The 22,509-nt window shown below is 36.3% G+C and overlaps 1 pseudogene; it reads right to left on the minus strand.

The window, feature by feature from the left end:
* Positions 1–11,075: 11,075 nt before the first annotated feature.
* LOC120211336 lies at positions 11,076–13,431 on the minus strand (annotated as a pseudogene).
* Between the last annotated feature and the right edge of the window lie 9,078 nt (positions 13,432–22,509).

The raw sequence follows: 22,509 nt of genomic DNA on the forward strand, positions 1-22,509 counted from the left end.
ATGAAAGTTAGGAATATTAAAGAAGGTGAAATATGAAGTGTTAAGAGGAAAATAAAGGGATTTTCGAGTTCAAAATGACATTTCTAGGTTGTGTGCATTGGTACATATTCAATGGGTACCGATGCACTCTCAAATAAATAAACATCAAATGCAATTAGTGCATTGATGCATAAGGAGTGCATCGATGCACCCCCTTAAGATGAAAACATCGAATGTAAATGGTGTACCAATACATAGGTAGTGCATCGATGCACACGTTAGTGAATGCATCGATATACTGTAGAGTGCATCGATGCATACCTTCATTAAAAGATGAAAATAGTATTTCTTTTAGCCCAAGAAGTGATAGTTTAGAATATATCAATTAGTATACTGATACATATCATTGTATTACTATGTAGGTTTAGAGCGTAATCCTGTTCCAGAACAATCGAAGAATTAGGATCAAACCAAAGCAAGGCTAAGGTGAGTGCATAGTGTATTGTATATGGTGATTCATGGAAATAAGACTTGTGTTAAGTCTATTTCCTATATTAGAATATGAATTAATGAATATAAGCATGTGGTTGGTATAAGTATATGTGTTATATGTTATGATATGTATGGATATATGTTAGAGTAGTAAATCATATGAATATATATATATATATATATATATATATATATATATATATATCTAATTCATGATTAGATAAGAAGATGATATAGGTTATATGATCATGAACTATGTAGAAAATAAAGATTTAAGTAATAATAAGAGAAAATGGTATACACTTGGTGGTATAAATACCCAGAATTATATGGACATGTAATATAGGTTAAGTAATGAGGAATTATGGGTCTATATGACTAGGAGAAGATATAAGAACCATGGGTAAAATATATAATAAGTGTACACAAACTCTAGGGAATGTTATAAGTGGAAGGGAACTATATGACATATAATATATTGTAGGGCAATGATTTATGTGAAATATGATAACCAAGTATAAGTTATGTAAGTTAGATTCTATGTAACTAATATGATGGACTCATATGATTAAATGAAGATTGAAATAAGTTGAGTAACATTGATGTATATATATGATAGAAAATGAGAATCAGATGTAACTAACAAACACTGACATAAGTTATTATACTAACATTTAATAGTAGTTATATAAGAATTAAATAGGAAATCATATGTGAATATAGGTTTAGATAATAAAATATGTGAGGCTGAATTAAGTAAATATATGTAATTAGTATAAACTTTGTATGTTGTAAGGGTTATGCAAATCAGTAAAATAAGTTATACGGTATTGATATAAGGGTATATGCATAAAATTATATGAGATGAGTTGTGAAGCTATGTGATATGCTATGAGAAATGACCCATGTGAATACATGAGCTTATATGAATTAATGATGTGAATGTATATGTGAATATAAGTAATATGAGCTACGTGCTTATGAGATATGAATATGGAACATGAGCTATGTGAAAATAAGTTAAGTAATTACATGTGCAAATGGAAATGTTATGTGAAAAGCTATGTGGCTATGTGAAGATGTGTAATGGTATAAAAGATAATGCCCATGTTATGTGATATGAGAGCTAGGGGTATAGTTGGCATGCCAAGAGTCGAGGGATTATCAGTGGTCGTTCGGGACAAACAGTGGTCCTTCGGGACATAGTGGTTCTTCGGAACATAGTAGTCATTCGGGACAAATATTCAGTGCCCCTTGAGGGAATTATACGAGTTGTGGTGACATCATAGTGCACAACCTCTATGTACTCACATATCTTTAGTTCTCACATGTGTACATATGATAATAAAGATATAACATAAATAAACTTGATATGATGATATGTTTGTTTCCTTGTGAAATGTTACGTGTGATATATGATTGTACAAATGGTAATTATAAGATATATGATATGAACATGAGAGATTATATGAACAAGAGAATAAGAGATATAAATGATAATGATATGTATGTATGTATGTATGTATGTAGTGTATTTGTTACATGAATAAGGATATGAGTGGTATGATATATAGTAATTATTCATGCATGATTACAAGTTATAGTTTACATTATATGTTTATTTGCCTCACTAAGTAATCGACTTAGCGTGTGAGTATTTCACACGTAGGTTCTGAAAAGCGAGAGGAGAAGTGAAGAGGAGCAAGACAGGTCCGACTCTCCTTTCCACAGATCAGATCAGAAATGTAGTTAAGTGTAGATATTTGGTTGTATACAGTGTGTTGGTGTGTAATGAAATTGTGAATTACTAATGCTCTGATTGATTTTTTTTATTTTGGTCCAACTTGTGTGAATTAACATCTTTTATTTTAATGAAAGTTTAAAATTTTCATGATTTTCTTTAAGAGTCAAAGTTTGAAAAGTCAATGTGACATCTCGGACCCGGATCCGGGTTGGATACGGGTTGGGGGTGTTACAATACATACTTAATATACCAACTTTGTTTACATGCCAACCTATTTATCACATAACAAGACATACTGTGTAATTTACTTCTGATCTGATCTTCAAGTGGAGATATGTTGTTCTGCTGAGCTTATACTGGATCTTTCTACTTTTCGGTACCTACGTGTAAAACACTTACACGCTAAGTCATAGACTTAGTGAGGCATAATGATAATGTAATAAAATCACATATTTAATCCATGCAAGTTGCATAACCATGTATCTGACCCATAATCTGATCAAATTAACCATCATGAATTCATATAATAAGTTCACTAGCTCATGATACCATACTGAGAACCTGAGGTATGTGAGTACTGTGAGGTTATGTACTATGATGTCACCACAGCTCGTATAAATGAATCGAAGTGCCACGTAGAATTTCACCGAAGTGTCACGTAGAATTACACCGAAGTGCCGTATAGAATTGCACCGAAGTGTCGTGTAGAATTGCACCATAGTGCCATATAAAATTTGTCCATAAGGACCACATAGAAATTCCTTAAGAATCATATACATATACCAAGGATCAAGTAGGTGTCTCAAAAGACCTCATACATATTCTAAAGAATACATATATGTCTCGAAGGACCACGTAGAATTGTCCCAAAGGACCGCATAGACCCTCTACTCTTGGCATGCCAACTATACCTATAGTTCTCATCGACATAACATGGGCTTCCACCATTCACGTAGTATATCTCATAAACATATAATTTCCTTACCTTTATCACATGGCAAATAAACTTTTCATGCATGTTCATTTCGAACATATCACATAATGTCTATGGTGTGAATTCATATAATGTTTCATAATATGGAATGAATCATATATCAAGATATTAAATCTAGACTTATCATAAGTCTAGAACTGAATATACTAACATAATCAAGCTATGTATATACACTCACCTATATCTCCTTGCCTTTCCCTTGATCAATCTTACTTGTCACTTATTCTGGAACTCGTTTAGGTTTTGTATCTACATAAATATAATTTTTAAGATGATTATCAGAAGCCTAAACCTTATACTTCGATGCTATTAACTTAAATTAATTTAATAAGCCAAATTCCTAATTTCCTTTAGGAGTATACTGATACACTCCTGGTGTATCGGTACCTAAATTCAATTCGAAATTCCCATGTATCGGTACACCCTTTAATGTATCGATACACCTTCAAAATTGGTCTTAGTATATCAATACCCTTTCATAGTGTACCGATACACCCTGCCCAGATCATACTTTTTCACCCGAAAATTCATCAACTCTTCACTAAATTTCCTTATATAAAGCTCCTTTCATACCACTAAACTCAACTACAACCATTTTAACTAATTTTTATCATTCCAAAACTTTATTATCTCCCATTTATCATTCAGATTCTTAAAACTAATAATCTTACTAAATTTTTCATGTAATCCAAACTTATTTCTAACACTTATAACTTCTTATTCATACATATGACAAGTCAAATTTAACTTTTAAATTCATTTATACTTCCTTATTCAAAATTTCACTTAACCACTTCTTATCTTTAATCCTTCATAACTTACAAATCTTTGAATTTCTATGACCTTTTTCATCTCCATCATGTTTCCTAAGTCTTCCTTAACCAAAACCATACTTGAATTTTAAGGATTAACCAAAAGAAATCAAACTCACATTGGCTTGGGGTGCTTCACGATGGAGAAGAAGAAGAAGATGAGAGAATTGTCTGGAAATATTTGTTTCCCAAAACATGCTCCACATGGGTTATAAAATAACCCCAAATAATATTTAATTATTTTCCTTGTTCAATGACTCCTTTACCCCTTTCTTCTTCCTTCTTTTGCTAATTCATCCTACACCACATATTTCAATTAAATCATTGAATTTATCAATTTATCTAATTTAGTCACTAAAATTTCAAATCTCACACTTTTGGTTACTAACCCAATATTGAAAATGTTACACCCTATCTCTCACTTCGACGCACCAGTTCAAGAAGAGTTCCTTGAAGAACATATATTCTTGGCTCAATCAATTATACCGTGGTATGCTGACATGGTTAATTATTTAGCCACCGGAGTACTTTCATCCGATCTATCACGGTCTAAGGTAATTCGTATCAAACGAGAGTCTCGATTCTATATTTGGGACGATCCATATCTTTGAAAGCTTTGTTCGGATCAGGTAATTCGACGTTGTGTTGATGAAATCAAGGTAAGTTCTATCATTAATTTTTGTCATTCTTACTCTTGCGGATGTCAATTTGGACAAAAACGAATTACACACAAAATTATTAAAAGTGGATTTTTTTGCCTTAAATTTTTCGTGACACATATTTATATTGTAAATCTTGTGAAAAATGTCAATGTGCAGGTAATTTAAGCTGTCGTAATGAGATGCCCTTTAATATGATACATGTTTATGAAATATTTAATGTATGGGGTATTGATTATATGGGCCTATTTGTTTCATCTTTTGGAAATTTCTATATTATTCTAGTCGCTGATTATGTATCGAAATGGGTAGAAGCTAAAACCACTCATAATAATGATGCTAGAACAACTGTCGAGTTTCTAAAAAAATTATTTTTCTAGGTTTGGTACTCCAAGGGCGATAACTAGTGATAGAGAAACACATTTTATCAATCGGATCATTGAAGCACTAATGAAGAAATATGAAGTCAATCAAAGAATCGCCACGGCTTACCATCCACAAACTAATGGACAAGCAAAAGTTTTCAATCGAGAAATTAAGTTTATTCTCGACAAGATTGTGAAGCCAAATAGAAAAGATTGGAGTTTGAAACTCAACGATGCCTTATGGGCATATCGTACTGCTTACAAAGGCCTCATCTGTATGTCTTTATATGGTCTAGTTTTGAGTAAACCATATCACTTATCGGTTGAATTGAAACATAAAGTTTACTGGCAGTTAAAGAATGCAATATAGAGAAAGATGCAATCGGCGAAGCAAGAAAATTGCACATTCAAGAGCTTGAAGAAATCCATCGCAACACTTACGATAGTGTACAAATATATCAAGATAAAACTAAAGATTTCCATGATCGCCAAATTTCATTTAAATCTTTTAATGTCAGTCAAAAAGTATTACTTTTTAATTATAAATTGAAAATCTTTGTAGAAAAATTACGGACAAAGTGGTCAGGACCTTTTACTGTAACTCAAGTATTTCCCCATGTCGTAGTTGAAATTCAAGATGATTCGGGAGTTTGTTTCAAAGTAAATGGTCAACGAGTGAAGTTGTACTATGAAAACAATCAAGCTTGTGTGATTGATGACATTACTTTAGAGGGCCCTGTTGTTTGAATCAGGTCGTCGAGCTAACGACGTTAAACAAAAGCGCTCTAATGAAAGACAATCCATTTTTATTATTTTTCATTAAATTTATTTATTTTAACTAGTTTCTTTTTTAGTTATCTATTTATTTTTCTTTGTATTTTTAAGTACACCAGGTATTTTGATTAAGCTTAGAGATATGACCATGAAGATTATTTGTGTCTCATAACATTAGACATGAGGAGTATTATACTTTCTTTCACTTGTGCTTTATTTATTTCGTATTGGGACAATACGCTTTAAGTGAGGGGGTAGAGTGAGAATTTCACCTTACTTATTCATGTTGGTTTAATGGGATATTTTGATACTTATGATTGTTGCTTGTCTTGGTTGACTTGTTAGTTTTGTCATAATCCCTTGACTACAAGCTTGAGTTGATCTTGTTATGCATGAATAATTGATTTGAGTCGATAAGATGATTTGATGAAAGCCTTTAACCTTGTGGTATAATTGTTAGTGTTGCTTAAATATGAGCTTGTGCTTATTTCGCTAGTGATTAATGTTATCTTCAAATGTATAACTTTGTGAGACGATTGTGAGTGGTAAATCGTTTAAATGTGATCGGATTGGAGAACCGGGTCAAGGTGCTTGGGTTGTCATCTCATTTTCATTTTAAAGGTTCGGTAACGAGTCGAGACTACAAAGTTAAAAAAATATATAGAAAGAAGCGCAGAAAAAGTGGAGAAATTTCAAAAAATGAGAAACAACAAAATGAAAAAGGAAATAAGCGCTTGAATACAAAAAAGATAGAGTGTGAGTGATACAAAATTGGAGGCAAATAAAACTCACACTACGCCAATCGTTTCTCATGAGGAAATTAAACATGGTTTGATTTCATCTCACAAGAAAATAGTAAAAGTTATGCATATGTGACCCTTATTCATTTGGTAAATTGTTGTTCATTGAATTAGCTTGTCACTTTTATTTGATTATCTTGTCTAACTTTTTCAACCCATGCTTTAACTTGAGATTTGACAAAACTTTTTGAGTGAATCTTTGGTAAGTGATGAAAATAGAGATTGAATTATGTTTGAGGACAAACAATAAGTGAGGGGAATTTGATGAGTTTTTTATATTGCATATATTTATTGTTATTTACTCCTTATTTTTCGATTGGATATTATTGATTTATCTTTATTTTGAGTTTATTTTGGATAAGAGCTTTATTGGATTAATTATTCCAAAATGCAACAGATTTCGATGGTCCAGTCAGAATCTTGAATATTTAATTAAAATTTACTTGCCATAAGGTTATCCATAAGATAAAACATAATTCAATCAGAAGTACAAGACTTAAATATTTATTTTTATCTTTTGTGACAAACCTTTTTATTTAGGATTTTTAGCTTGATTATTTGATTATTATTTTATTTAGGAATTAGTTATTTTATTAGAACTCTTGGTAGTATGTTTAGTTTGATTAGGAATTAATCATTTTATTTACTTAGAACTTTTGGGTTATAAATACCCTTTAGTTTCAACCTTTAAATTCATATAAAAATTTATATTCCATTGACTATTTATTGAAGTTCTACTTTTCTTTCATTATTTTCTTTTCACAATGATAAGCATGATCTAATCCATGCTTGGATAAACCTCTTTTAGCCTATAGGTGAGCAACGACTCTATCTGTTTCTTGAGAATCAAAAAGTGTTTCATACCTTCAGGTATCTTTCTTGATTTTTGGCAAATAAAGTTAGGTAATCAATTTAATCTTTAAATTCTTTACACTTTCAATTCAAAGATTGCACTTCGGCTTTAATGTTGTTTTGATTTACCGTTGGGAGGAGAATCAACTTGTAACAAATTCAAATCCCTAAGAACAAACTTAGCGGCGACCCGCTAAGGGAAATCAAGATTGAGTTTGATTCTCATTGAGACGCATAATACGAGCACGAGCTTTTCCAGCATTAAAGAAGATATTGGCGTTAACATCGATAGTCGAAGTTAAATCCAAACAATTGATTAATTTTCAAGAATTGATTTTGGGGATTAATTCGCTTGAGAGAAGAGCAAATTACAAGGGTTATGCCTTGTAGACTATAACCAGCAAGATTTTGAAATAAAATCTATTTTATTATGTTATTTTTAATTAATTTTAGTTTATTCAATTAAATTTGATAAATCCTCCTTTTTATTTTATTTTGCAATTTTTTTTGTTAGAGATCAAATAAGATTTAATTGAAAATTTCTTAGTATATGTGGATCATCCGTATTTCTCTACACTATTCTATTTATTTTATTTTATTTATTTAATTTGAGATTTAAATTTATTTTATTTAATTTATTTAATTTGAGATTTAAGTTTATTTATTTGACAATTATGCGCTTCTCAAATTTGATCGCCGATTATTATCCATCCATCCATCGTGATTGATGCTGCCACTGCGATTCCCTTGTAAATGAAGCAAGTCTTCCATGTCTTCCTTCAATTCCAGGCCCCATCATACAGGATTCAAAGTGTTTCCCGTCTCCGACCACTGTGTCTTGTCTCTTCTTTTTGCTTTTCAGTCAACAAATCATCTAGTATATAAAGCATCAGCTGTATACAACTCTAATAATTTAACATACACAACCCCAAGTAGGGCATTGCAGTAGACAGAATCTTTGTTGGAGTCTTGTCAAATTTCATCATCACTTCAAAGACTATCACTCTTTCCATTAATATTATATAGTTTGGAGGAGAATATTATATGCATTGCTAACAAGAAAGCAGAAGTGGACTCCAGCTAAATGACTAAGAGTAACTTTAACCCCTCGAGCCGTAAAAACAAAGGCCTGCCATTGCTGGTGCTGCTGCAATGATTTTTGTGTTAGATGGGAGTGCGCCTTGCTTCATGGCATCTTTGTTGTTTTTAGAATCTTTTACCATATTTATATCGCATTCCTATTATATTTGCACATATAAAATTTAGAATTAACAGTAAGAGACGGGAATGAAGAGGTTTCAACCTGCTTTGGGCAAAGCTAACCCTAAAACCAGAACCATAACAAGTCTGTACATATTTTCATTTTGGGAAAAGCATGAGCTCGTATTAATTTGTTTAATTAGTTCACCAAGAAAACTAAAGGTCACCGTAAAAAAGAACAAAAGAAGCAGAAGTTGCCAAAAATATGATTCTTCGTACCTCACACGTCACAACTACTAGCGCCCAGTTCTCCTGCTGCACGCAGAAACATAATCACTTAACCTAAACCCCCCAAATGATTCTTCTTAGGGCGGGGAAAGTGATTCCTTCCTCGTGATTTCTTGCCCTAAGAAGCTGTTAACAGCGCTCAAGAATGCTTGAAATCAACTACGTACTGCTGCAAATCATTCACCATTTAACCTGAGTTGTTGGCCTCCATCAATAAATGAAAGAAGCATCTGTACCAGCTGAAACAAGCTCTTGGTTTATCAAAGAGCACTAACATGTACTGATGTACTCTTTGCATAGCTCATACCCGTGATATCGTTAACAATCATAATCAGTGATTAGGTCGATTCATATAGTCAGGCAGACCCTAATCCTTGTTCTCTTGAACTTTTAGACTATCGAATTGTGGAATTGGCCAACCTCTCATCATACAATGCATCAAGTGGTTTCATTTTCAAGGACCCAAATGAAGATGCAAATCAGACGTGCATTTTGAGTAATAATGGAGTGGAATGGTGGAATGGCTTCCGCCGTTGAGATGCAACGAGAGACCAGGGAGATTACATGCAGAGCAAATGTTGATAAGTACACTATATATTCAGAAGAAAAAAAACATGGCAGATTCCAACAATTACAACTTAATCGCTATATTTTATGAATGGACAATAAAAAGAGTGTTTGCATGTGAAAGAAGCACATAATTAAATTTCAAATCACCAAACAATTCAAAGTGTCACTCGGCCAGTTGAGACGAAGCAGACAATCCAAGCTGTCTGCCGCTTTGCTGCTCATGCACGATTCATTTAGATTACACAAAACCTTAATGATGTCAGTGATACAGATGAGAAAGACAACGAAAGTCAACAGACAGACGAATGAAGAGATGAAAAGTTGAGGCCAAATAAAGATCCATCTTTCTGAAATTAACTAGAATGGAGAATATACATACATACTCTCAGCAGTAGAGAACATGCCATAGTTAAAACAAGGGTACACTTCCCGGATCAATGTTTATCTTCAATTTTTTTAAATACTTGTGTTTTGATACTTTTGGAAAAGGATATGAGAAAGATGGCCGTGTTTCAAACCGAAAATCTCCAAAAGAAAAATTATGCATACCCGCATCAAACACATACTTGTATTCGACACTCACGCCTATGTCCGAATAACATAAGACTAAACTTTCCCTTTTAAAAGCATAAAACAAGCCGGTAATATTGATTCTAATCTCTTATCACATTTGCCAAATCATGAAACTTTAAGAAATGCAATTAATTAGAGGAAGCGGGAACAAAACCATTGTATAAATACCTAGCTAGGATGATATTTAACTCCAGAAACATGTGCACAGTGAAAAACAATCAACAGATCACTAACTTGCAAAACTTTTCATACTCTCAGCTTCATCTAAATGAAACAACTTAAATTCAACATACATCTCCAACCCTTTAACCAATAAGATATTGCAAGTAGGTGATGAAAAACAGGTAATAAAATAACAAGGATCAGGCACATGTTAATTCTTAACATGTACTAAAATATAGCAATAATCCCTACACTTTGATCAAAAGAAGCAAAATGTAAATAAAATGAGCCAAAAGCAGTTTAGGTTAGTGTGTGGTAAAGCTATGAATTGCCTTGAAACACAATGAGATTAACCTTTACCAACAAACTTGGTTATAGATGGGACACACGACAATTCAGATTAGCAGCGTAAAAATAGAGGCAAATATAGAAAGAATAACTAATGCAATCCACATGATGAAATCCGTCTATTATTAAATAGGCGGATACAACACGGCAATGAGCCGAAAGCACTGCATGAAAATGATTTTAAGCACATGCCTCATCTAATTTTAAATCAACGTTTGTCAACATTTGTACACATGCAATAGTTTGAACCAAGAAGATAAAAGTTACAAAATTTTGAGCATCTTGGGGGGAATAAAGCATGATTAGAAACCAAAAACGACATCTCCAACATATATTGTCCTGGTTTTCACAAGTGACCTAAACGAAAACTAGACAGTGCTTACACGCATAAAATGGCTCAAAAAATGTCATTAATTAGATGATGAAAAGCACTTTACACTGTAGATTTCACCTACTAAACGAAAAGATTAATAAAAGCACCGACTTCAAGAAAGCACAGTTTTTAAAAGAGCTAATTAATATTGTACTCTAGTAGCGCAGGATCTCATGTTCTTACCTTTTATTTTCTATTGTTTGAACTTTAGTACAAAACATGTCCTAATATTGTAAGAAAACTAGACTCCTTGATAAATGATGATCACGAGCAATTTCAAAAGCAAATAGACATGGGAAAACATGAAATGTCAAAGAAAAAGAGAAAAAAATACGTTAATCAAGGATAAAAGTCTACAAAAGAAGAATTTACCAAAATGATAATTAATAAGGCAGCAGAAATACGAATTGGACCACACTGGATGGATCACCCGAGTGAATCAATCCACTGCTTTCCACTCGTGAAGATGTATCAGTTTATTGGATTACCATAAGTTGAACCACCGAGGAAGCTACCTCCGGTGGCAACTTCATAAACTTCAGAAGAATCAAGAGCAAGAGATGAAGATGACGCCCCATTTCTGCCGCACTCTCCACCACCACCATCGGCAGCATTTAGATGCAATTCGGATATATTAGGGAACCTATCTCTTCTGTCAACTCCTTGATCATAAAGCAAACCTTTGAACACATGTCCACCAATCTTAACAACTGCTTCATATGCAAACTCGTCCTTACCGTCCTCCACCGCCGTCACTCTTACACACTTAAATACCGCTGGTGCACGAAGTTGCGCTGGCAATGTCTCTTTAAAACCCGCATCTGCAAACACAAAATTCAGCAGAAAAAACCTACTCAAATTTCACCCTCCAAAAACAACCCTAATTTTTTTAAAGAGAGGAAAAGGAAAAGAAACCCCAATTTATTCAGGCTCTACCAAGAAGCAAACAAAGCTGAAAAAAAAGGGAAAAAAAGCACCGAAAGGGAAAGTAGAACGAACTTCGGGGAGTGGAGCTAGTGTCAAAGCTTCTAGGGGGAGTAGCGTTTGAAGTTGATGTATGAGAAGTAGTGGTAGTCTGTGATGTCGTAAGTCTTAGCTTCTTAGGCCCAGCAGCAGCTTCAGCCGAAATGATCTGACGCTGTCTCCTTCTAGCAGCAGGTACCCATGTGCTGTTCACGTGAGTAGGGCAATCAAAACTCCGACTTTTACAGCAAGTTCTACATCTCCTATAGGCACAATCTTTCTTAGCTTGATTCCCACAATCTTGACACGTTGCCCCTGAGCTTGAACCTGAACCGCCACTCCAGCCTCCCGTCCCACCGCCGTCACCGATTTGCATCAAATTCATGGAATAGGAGTCGTTGTTATCTGGGACTGAAGACGATTTTTAAGATAATGAGAAGAATCTTGGTTCTGCCATAACTGCATGCCGGTGAATTTGCTACGACCATTACTATTCGACAAATCAGGGTCTTCCACAATTTGGAGCTAAACATCGAGCTGCTGTAAGAAGTGGGATAACGCCGACACCAAGAGCGTAGGAGCATTCGTGCCGTTGAATTGTTCGTTTGCAATGATGGATCTGAGTATGATGGCTAAAACGCAGGAGTGACAACGACGAACTCTCGGAGATCAACCATCCCCATTTCAGGTGGAAAACCGTAGTTGACTGGACGAGCCGAGGGTGGCCATTGAGTGTTGATGGACACAGAGGGAGCAGCATCAGTCGCGGCGGCTGCAGCGTTAGCGTTGAAGCCAAGGGAAAGATCATCGGGGCCAGCTAGAGAAGTTGTGGAGGACAGCGTTGCCCAATCAGCAGTGGCTCCTGAGTCTGATGGTAGTTGCCGTCTTGTGGTAGCCACAATGACAATGATAATAACAAAATTATATATATAATAAAGATGTCTCCTTTGATTTCTAAAAACTCAAATCTTTACAAATACAAAACATGTATAAGAATTAAAAAGTGAAGCTTTTTAAGTGGAGAAAGGGGGAAATCTAAGAAGATATAGGTATGCGGGTGTTATATGAGAGAGAGGGGGAAGGGTGGGGTCAAAATCTCTGAAATTGTAGCAGAAGAAGATAAATAAAAAAGAGAGAAGTGGTTTGGTGTGTATGTTGGGTGGCGTTTCAAAGTCATAACACAAGGTTCTTGTTTGCCTAGTTCTGCAAAATTTGCTGCCTAGTGGGTCTGAAAAAGCGAGCGTTTCGGTTACCTTAGTACGACTGTCACTTGGGCTTTCAATTTATTAGGGTAGACAAGAGATGATTCTGGGGTTTTGAGATGGAGTGAGACAGAGAGGGGAGATGACTGAGCTTCCTTCTGCTTTAAACAAAAAGTCTTAAGCTGATGCCACTGCCCTTCTTCAGCTACTGCTACTACTGCAGTCTTGTGATGTTTAATAATTGTAAATTAAAAAACAAAATATATGTGAATGAATAATCCAATAATAATGATGACCTTTTCTTTTGGATGATTCTCTTGTATTTGTTTCTTGTGTGTAATTAGTTGCCTACCTTTCTCTTCCAGTCGCACTCTATCTTCTTCCTCTGCTATTGCTTTTCTTCCTGGGAGGCTCACACTCTTGCTAAGATTGCCTTACCTTTTTCTCTCCCTCCCTCTAATAATCACACAAATGAAAGGTGAGAGAAAGTAACAACCAACACGGTATAAAGACTTTTGTTCTCTCTTTTCTTTCCCTAATTTTATTCTTCTTTTTCAACCTACTTTTCTGCCTTACGCCTGGACACCATACGATTTATTTATATTAGAAATAGTGTGATAGCATAACACTTAAAATATATATTATTATATAAGTCATTAACTTCATTGGTGAAATATTCGATTTTTTTTAGAAATGTAGATTAGCAAATTAATTCAGGTGAATATATAAAGTCTATTTAATTGGAACAAATTGAGCTTAATGAATTAGAAAATGAACTGCAAAAGAAAAATAAAAGTTAGGGACCAATTCACAGAATATAAAAAAATATAAATAGGGACCAAATTGATTAAATTGCAAATTCGGGGTCAAATTACAAATAGTGACCAAAATGAAAACCGATCCAAATACCAGGGACTGCGGAGAGGATTTAAAAATCTTCTATTTGCAGATCAATCCTCGTAAAACGACGCCGTTTTGAATTTCGTATTTAAAGCCGAAAATAGGGTTCTATTTCTTCATTTTCTCTCATTTGGTCTCTCTGCGCTCTCTCTCTGCGCTCTCTCTCGTCTCTCAAAACTCTCTCAAATGGGAGATATCAGGCCACAGCTCCGGTGGTCTCCCCGTCGCACCGGCCACCATGCCGGCCACCGCCGGCGGTGCCGAAAAAAACCATTTAGCCCGAAACACTCGCCCTGTCACTCTAAACCCCGATCCGAAGCCTGTTTCCCCTAAAGGACCCCAAACGCGTAGATCTACGCCTAAGTTCGGGGTTTTTTTTTTTTTACCTTAAAACCTACGCCTTCTGGTTTTCCGATAGCTTCTCCGAGGCCTTTGGTTGGTACTTCGGCTTTGTGTATTGGTTGTGTTCGACCTTTGTTGTTGGTCGATTTGATGTGTCGTTTGTGTGATGGCTGTTGTGTGTATGACTTGGGTTTTGGTTGGTTTTGTGTTTGGTTATTTGGGTTGTTTTCAGGTTTTTTGTGCTGTTGACTCGATGGAGTCTTGTTTTGTTACTATGGCTGTTGGTTCTCTCGTGTTCAGTGATGGTTGATGTTTTTGACCGTGCTGGTCATGTGGTTTGATGATTCTGGTTTTCTGTGGATGATCTGTTGTGTGGTACCGATGATCCTCTCCTCCCTTTTGGTAATGGCTTGGTGGGTCTTTAACCCCACCGGTGGCCTGTTAGCTCCGAAATAGGGGCGATCGTGGCTGTTGTGACCGGTCACCCCGGGATGGGTCAGTCCCGGGGATCTCGGCCGGAAATCTCGCGTCGTCTGTGACTGTTGGTGTGACTTCTGGATATTCCTTGATTTGATCTCGACCGTTGGATTGGGTCAGATCCAACGGTCCAGATCTGGCTGCACAAATGAGGTCTTAGGGTTTTCCCTTGTGCGCCGCCTGTTGACATGCTTCCTAGGGTTCTCAGACCATACCTTTGCTGGGCTGGTTCGGCCCGTTCTGACTTATTTGGACCTCATTTTGGACCTGAAACAAAATCAAAATAAGTTAAAAAATGAAAATAATAATAATAATATAAATAATAATAATATATATATATACATAAATATTTCAAAAACATATAATATATAATTTTCAAAATGTTTTTTTCTTAACTATATAATATACGAATGTTTTCAACATGTTTTCAAAATATTATATAAGTTTTCAAAAAAGTTTTAAAAACTATATAATATATGTTTTCAAAATGTTTCAAAACTATAATATATGTGTTTTCAAAAATGTTTTCAAAAATTATATATATTTTTCAAAATGATTTTAAAATTATATATTATATATTTTTTTAAAACGTTTTTTTTTAAAAACTATACATTATATAGTTTTAAAAACTATTAAAACAATATATTATATGTAGTTTTAAAATATGTATATATATATATAAATATGTATGTATGTACATATAAAGGAAAAAATATGTCGATGAAATTAGTGTCTACAGCTGCCCCTCTTTGTCCTTTTTCGTGGAACGAAAAGGACAAAGATAAAAGACACAAATTTTCGTTCTGCGAGTTGAAAAATAACTCCCTTCGTCTTGGGTTGCGGATGGCTCCTCCGTCGCGAAGTCGAGTCCATCTCGAAATGATATAGAATTGAAGCCGCCGTTCGGGATTTGAATCGGATGTGGCTTCTTGTTGTAGTCCGCCTCGATCTTTTCTCGTTTAAAGATATGGGTTGGAAAATTTCGACTTGAAAGTAGTTTTCTGACTCCACCCTGTGGTTGATAAGCCCTCGAGCTGAATAAAATCGAACCTCGAAGGTCTTCGTTGACGAATAGCTTTTCTCGTCTTAAGCTATACTGCCGAGAAACGGTGATTGTCACTAAGTCACGGCTGACCCTGTCTTCTTCTCGATTTGAAAACCTTAATTGCAGCCGAACATAGTGATTGAGGTATCGTCGAGCTGAATAAGTCGAACTCGACATTTTATTGACAAATAACCCTTCTTGCCATGATAAATGATATGACTTCGAAGTTGAGTGTAATCGAACTCGGGAGTCTTTGCAGATAGCCCTTCTTGACTTAAGCTATACTGCAAATGATATGCCTGGAGCTGAGCGTAGTCGAACTCGAAGGTCTTGGTTGGCAGATAACCCTTCTTGACTTAAGTTGCTGCAAATGGTGTGCCCTCGAAGCTGAGTGTAATCGAACTCGGGGGTCTTTGGCAGATAGCCCTTCTCGACTTAAGCTATTCTGCAAATGATGTGCCTTGGAGCTGAGCGTAGTCGAACTCAAAGGTCTTGGTGGTCACAGATAACCCTTCTAGCCTTGAGTTATGCTGTAAATGATGTGCCCTCGAAGCTGAGCATAGTCGAACTCGAAGGTCTTGGTGGGCAGATAGCCCTTATGGCCTTGAGCTAAGCTGCAAATAGTTTGTTTAAAAATGGCTTCCCTTTACGGGTCGAAAACGGTCATGATTCTTCAAGTGGTTCCCCTAAGCTGGTCTGGGAAAACCTACTGATAAATTCTGACAGCCGGATATCTTCCGTCGTGGAATTGAAATCTGGCTTGAAAGTGTTAACTGGAAACATGTTGCTCATTGTTGAGTTGAGCTGAACTGAATTTGATCTGAATTGGTTCTCGAACCCATCTGAAATTGGTTCTGAGATCCGTAGATATGTTAAGTCGGTTGAGGTGTAGCTTCTTGCTGCTGAGTTACACCATCGTTCTTTAAAGGTGCTTGCAAGTCGAGTAGCCTTCATCCTGAAGTCGAAGCTTGACTCTGAAAGCTGCAAAATTATGCATGCTAAAATGATGGATGTGATGCACCTAAGTATGTCTAAGATGCATGCAACATGAATAAATTATGTGTTATTTCTTGGATGGAGTCTCGTGCTTTGTCTGTCAATCAGGTCCATGGAATCGATCGTGCCCCATTTGCTTCTCGAGCTTGGGCTTTACAGACATTTCATATCTGAGATTATTCCGTTTGAAAACGTTTTTCTCCTTTTTCTTGTTTCAGGAGAGAGAAATGATAAAAATGTTGTAAAGTATTGTTCGTACTTGAATCAAATGCAAATGTGAGTTCAAAAAATATCAAAGGAATCAAGAGCTCTTTTAATGCTTTCAGAGTTACAAATCTTTGACAAATGTTCAAAGGGACGAGTCGGCTTTAGGTTGGCCTCCTTTCTAAGGTTTTTTTTTGGTAAAAAATGTCATTCTTTTTTAAATATCGCAACATGCTTTGGCACTTTAATTGGGTGCGGACAAAATGACGCAGCTAGCATGATCAATTACTAGACCTTTTATCTCAGTCCTCTGAAATCTTTCATTTGTTTAAGCTTTGTAGGCTCTTCCAACAAAGGCAGCGCGAAAAATATCGGTCTAAAAATGAAATTCTAGAGTGCTTGTGTGTAGTCAACTATAACAGGTGTTCCTTAACTCCCTTAGTCCATTTTACCGAAAATATCTTGCTTAGATAAATTTGATTTAATTTGGCATTATCTGACTAGCTGAATCCTAAAGCCGGGGCGTTTAACCAATTGCTTTAGAGGGACTGACAAGTGGAGCAAACACCACGAATTGCCAAGTGTCCGAGCAATGTCATGGTTTGAACGTAATCTACTCATAACCATGGCTTTCAAGTTTCCTCTATAACCAATTGCCTTAGCGGAATAGCTCAGTTTTTACGGATTTTTTCCTAAGATTGTCAGAAGAACCTGTTATAGCCTAGGTGTTTTGAAAGTCAAGGAATCTCATCTTTATAGTTCAATTTTCAAGCAACTGACCTAACTGGATTCACCTACTCGACTCTTTCATTTGTAAAGATCATCATCGTCATTGAACGTCTTAAATAAAAAACATAGTAATTGTCATATGCAAATGTGCCCCGTGTTGTCCGCCCTTATGAAAGGAAAAGGGTATATTGGTTAATTACAAGAGCAGGGTATGGTGTTTGAGGGTATATTTTGGATAAGGTCAAAGTCCTTGTTTTAAATCATGTTACTTTGTCAAAGATTCGTAACTTTGAACCGTTTACAGAGTTTCTTAACTCAAATGATATTCAAAGAATTACAAATTTGCAAATATGATCCATTGCTTGACATCTTTTAAAGTAACATAAATTTGATTAAAATGTTCTTACAAGAACTTTGAGAAAAAAAATGGAAAGAAAAACAAAGTCAAACAGAATGCCTCAAATGATCACTTGGATGCCCCCAAGTTGTTGAAGTCGATCCAGTTCTGGTTACGCATCTTTTGTACGACCCTCTTAAATGCGTAACAGTTCTCAATTGTGTGCCCTGGGACTCCGCCGTGATATTCACAATACGCATTCTTCGTCATACCATTTGGGGTATGGGGGCTTCATGGGTTCTACTGGATATGGTGACACCACATGGGTGTCAAGAAGTTGCTGGTAAAGCTCTTTGTAGGTCATGGGAATTGGGTCGAAATGTTCCCTTTCCCTCCTGGAATCTTGTTTAGAAGTACCTAACGTACAGCTGCAGTTGATTTTGGCTGAGATTGTAACACCTTTGCTGGAGTGTTTGATGTTGTTAACCTCTCCATCCCTCTCCCTCATAGGAGGCTTCTTACTGGCTTCCCCATCCTTAATCTTGCCTTGCTTTATGGCCGACTCAATCATTTCTCCGGCCATAACCAAGTCTGAAAAGCTTCCTGATGTGATCGCCACCAAATGCCCGAAGTATGGAGCCTTCAGAGTCTGCACGAAAATTTTCCGGGTTCCTTTTCATCTAACGGTGGATGAACTTGCACAGCCAAGTCCCTCCATTTTTGTGCGTACTGCCTGAAACTCTCGTTATGCTTCTTTTCCATGTTTTGTAGCATAACTCGATCTGGCTTATGTCATTGTTATGCTTGTATTGTTCCAGAAATGACTTTGCCAGGTCCTTCCAGGTCTTGATATTTGATCGGCTTAGCTGGTTGTACCACCGAATGGCTGAACCCGACAGACTATCCTGAAAACAGTGGATCAGGAGTTGGTCATTTCCTCCATATCCTGTCATCTTTCGGCAAAACATGGTGATGTGAGCGGATGGGCAACTGTTCCCGTCAAACTTCTCGAACTCCGGGGACTTAAATTTCGGGGGAAGAACCAAGTCCGGGACTAGACTAAGTTCTGTTGCATCGATTTCATGGTAGTCACGGTCTCCTTTGACTATATTCATTTGGTCCTCCAATTGTTTGATTTTTTCTTCCATCTTCCTCGCTTTTTCCTCTTCGTCCAAATCCGGTACATGATAATAACCCGGATTGTTCTTAGGGTTAAATACAGAGGACGAGGGCTTTGCTTTTGCAGCAGATGAGTCCCCTCGAAGTTCTGGTAAGATTTCAGGTGAGATAACCACTCGTGGGTAGGTTGTATAGTTACCCCTTCCGATGAACCTGCCCCAGGCACACTGGTCTGTTGTAGGCCAATTAACTTGGCAACGATCTGATCAACCAAGGACTCTTGGTTCTTTGTGATTGTTTCTAGAGTATTTCGACTGTTCTGGCTTATCTTGTCTTCTAGCTCTTTCTGTAGTTTTAACATATTCTCCTCGATTTGTGTAATTCTGGCTTCCATCCTCTTCTTCTTCAAACGAGTGTTATGTGGATGGGGTGTGTCCAATACTTGAGGCGGTGTATCCAGTATTTGCTCCTTTGATGAGACATTTTATGTTAGTTAATGTGAATGAGAGAAAATAATAAGATGCAAGAAAATAAAAATGTAAAATGTCTAAATATATGATGCATGAAATGTTCGAGACATTGATCCAAAAAATGTGCCTGTTATTCTGAATAACCCTTATTGGTGACAAAAGTGTTACGTCTGAAGAGACAAAAAACTCTTTTTGATGGTACGAATCCTGTACAGCTTCTGACAAGTTGATTCGTCTTTTTCCACTAGTTGATATCCTGTCGAACCATTCCGCTCCTTTGGCTAAAATGTGCAAATAATGAGATGCTTGCCCCAAAAAAGATCTCGAAGGACTGCATCTTCGACTTTCACTTTCTACCGAGCTTGTTTCTAACGAAAGTGTCATTGGAGCCCTCCATCGAGAGAAACTATCCAAAGCTTGCTTCTTGAATTCATCAGTAATGGCATCTAGCTCAGCTAGTATTTCACTATCTTGTTCTTGTATTTTCGAAATGAGCGACCGAGTCAGTGACCTTTTCCTCGTATTGCCCCTGCAACTTTGCCTTTGAGTATTCTTTGATCACGGTTGGACTTCTGAGCTTTTTATCTCTTTGTATTATAACCCCTTTGCCTATTAATGCAGATTATTTACGTTTAACAAACACATTTTTGGTGGATCAACACCCCGTTTTAAATGATGCGAGTGATAAAACATAATAAAAGAAGACAAAAAATAAAAGAGTTAGTGAGTAAATCAAACAATAATAAAATGAAAAAAATCCTACCCCACATGATATCTACCCTAACATGCTTAATATTCCTACACAGACATGATTTCTATCCCGCATGCTAATTTCAAACAAATCCTAGCCGCATGTTTGTCTAGTTCGCATGCTTTGAACAGAAAATAAAGCAGGAAATAAAACAGCCTAGGGTTTGGAATGAGGTTTCGGGGTGGGCTCTAATTCCCTGTACTCTCCCGGTTTAGGTTCTAAAAAGGTACTCGAGTTCTCCTTGCCGGTGCCCCCTTGGGCTTGCCAGACCCTTAGTCCTAAGCTCATTGCAAGCTTGTGTGGACTAAGTTAAACTCGAGAGGACACATTCCCTTATGCCCATACGGAGAATAAATTCACACGAAGGCATAAGGTATATGAATCCCGAAGGTTACTTGCTAGGCCCATACGGTGAATAAATTCACACGAAGGCGTCGCTTTCGCCCCCACTTAAAAGGGTTCGGAGCTCGGGTATAGAGCCTGAGATAGAAACTTTTCAAAAATCTGAAATCATTGAAAAAATATTAGTACAACTATTTATTTGAAAAAGAATCAAAGGTAAATAATCGGAACTGAATAAATAAATTAAAATTTAAATTTACAATTTTCGCATAAAAAGACAACCAGAAATTAATTCTGGCCTGACTCACTTACCTGTCCCCAGTGGAGTCGCCAAGCTGTCGGAACCGTCTTTCGGTTGTGCCCCGGAATTGGCTTCGACTTGGATTAAATGAATTGGAGTCGCCACCGACCACTTTAAAACGAATTTAGGTGGGCCGGATACCATCTTACCTAATCTGCGTCGTACCAGAAACGTGTCGGGTTCGGGAGTCGGTTACGGTCAAGGAAGGATTAGCACCCTTGAACCGCCCTTTCGGTACCAATTAATTTGTCGGTTGTCTTTAATTGCGAAAATTAGAATTTAAATTAAAATTAAATTCATTCGATCCGAATTACTTACCATTTGATCGGCTGAAATCATGACTGAAACAAAATACGTTAGATAAAAAGCGAAAACAAAATGCTAATAAATAAAAAAAATATAAAAAAATAATAATAATAATGAAAGAAAGAAATAAAAAATAATAAAAGGTTAAATTTAAAAAAAAATATTTAAAAAGTAAAATAAAAAATAAAGATAAAATTTAGGATCAAATTGGAACAATTGAGCTTAATGAATTAGAAAATGAACTGCAAAAGAACAAATAAAAGTTAGGGGACCAATTCACAGAATATAAAAAAATATAAATAGGGACCAAATTGATTAAATTGCAAATTCGGGGTCAAAATTACAAATAGTGACCAAAATGAAAACCGATCCAAATACCAGGGACTGCGGAGAGGATTTAAAAATCTTCTATTTGCAGATCAATCCTTCGTAAAACGACGCCGTTTTGAATTTCGTATTTAAAGCCGAAAATAGGGTTCTATTTCTTCATTTCTCTCATTTGGTCTCTCTGCGCTCTCTCTCGTCTCTCAAACTCTCTCAAATGGGAGATATCAGGCCACAGCTCCGGTGGTCTCCCCGTCGCACCGGCCACCATGCCGGCCACCGCCGGCGGTGGCCGAAAAAAACCATTTAGCCCGAAACACTCGCCCTGTCACTCTAAACCCCGATCCGAAGCCTGTTTCCCCTAAAGGGACCCCAAACGGCGTAGATCTACGCCTAAAGTTCGGGTTTTTTTTTTTTTTACCTTAAAACCTACGCCTTCTGTTTTCCGATAGCTTCTCCGAGGCCTTTGGTTGGTACTTCGGCTTTGTGTATTTGGTTGTGTTCGACCTTTGTTGTTGGTCGATTTGATGGTGTCGTTTGTGTGATGGCTGTTGTGTGTATGACTTGGGTTTGGTTGGTTTTGTGTTTGGTTATTTTGGGTTGTTTTCAGGTTTTTTATGTGCTGTTGACTCGATGGAGTCTTGTTTTGTTACTATGCTTGTTGGTTCTCTCGTGAGTTCAGTGATGGTTGATTTTTTTGACCGTGCTGGTCATGT

The sequence above is a fragment of the Hibiscus syriacus genome, unplaced genomic scaffold, assembly GCF_006381635.1.
Source record: "Hibiscus syriacus cultivar Baekdansim isolate YM2019G1 unplaced genomic scaffold, ASM638163v2 tig00000715_pilon, whole genome shotgun sequence".
Lineage (NCBI taxonomy): Eukaryota > Viridiplantae > Streptophyta > Magnoliopsida > Malvales > Malvaceae > Hibiscus > Hibiscus syriacus.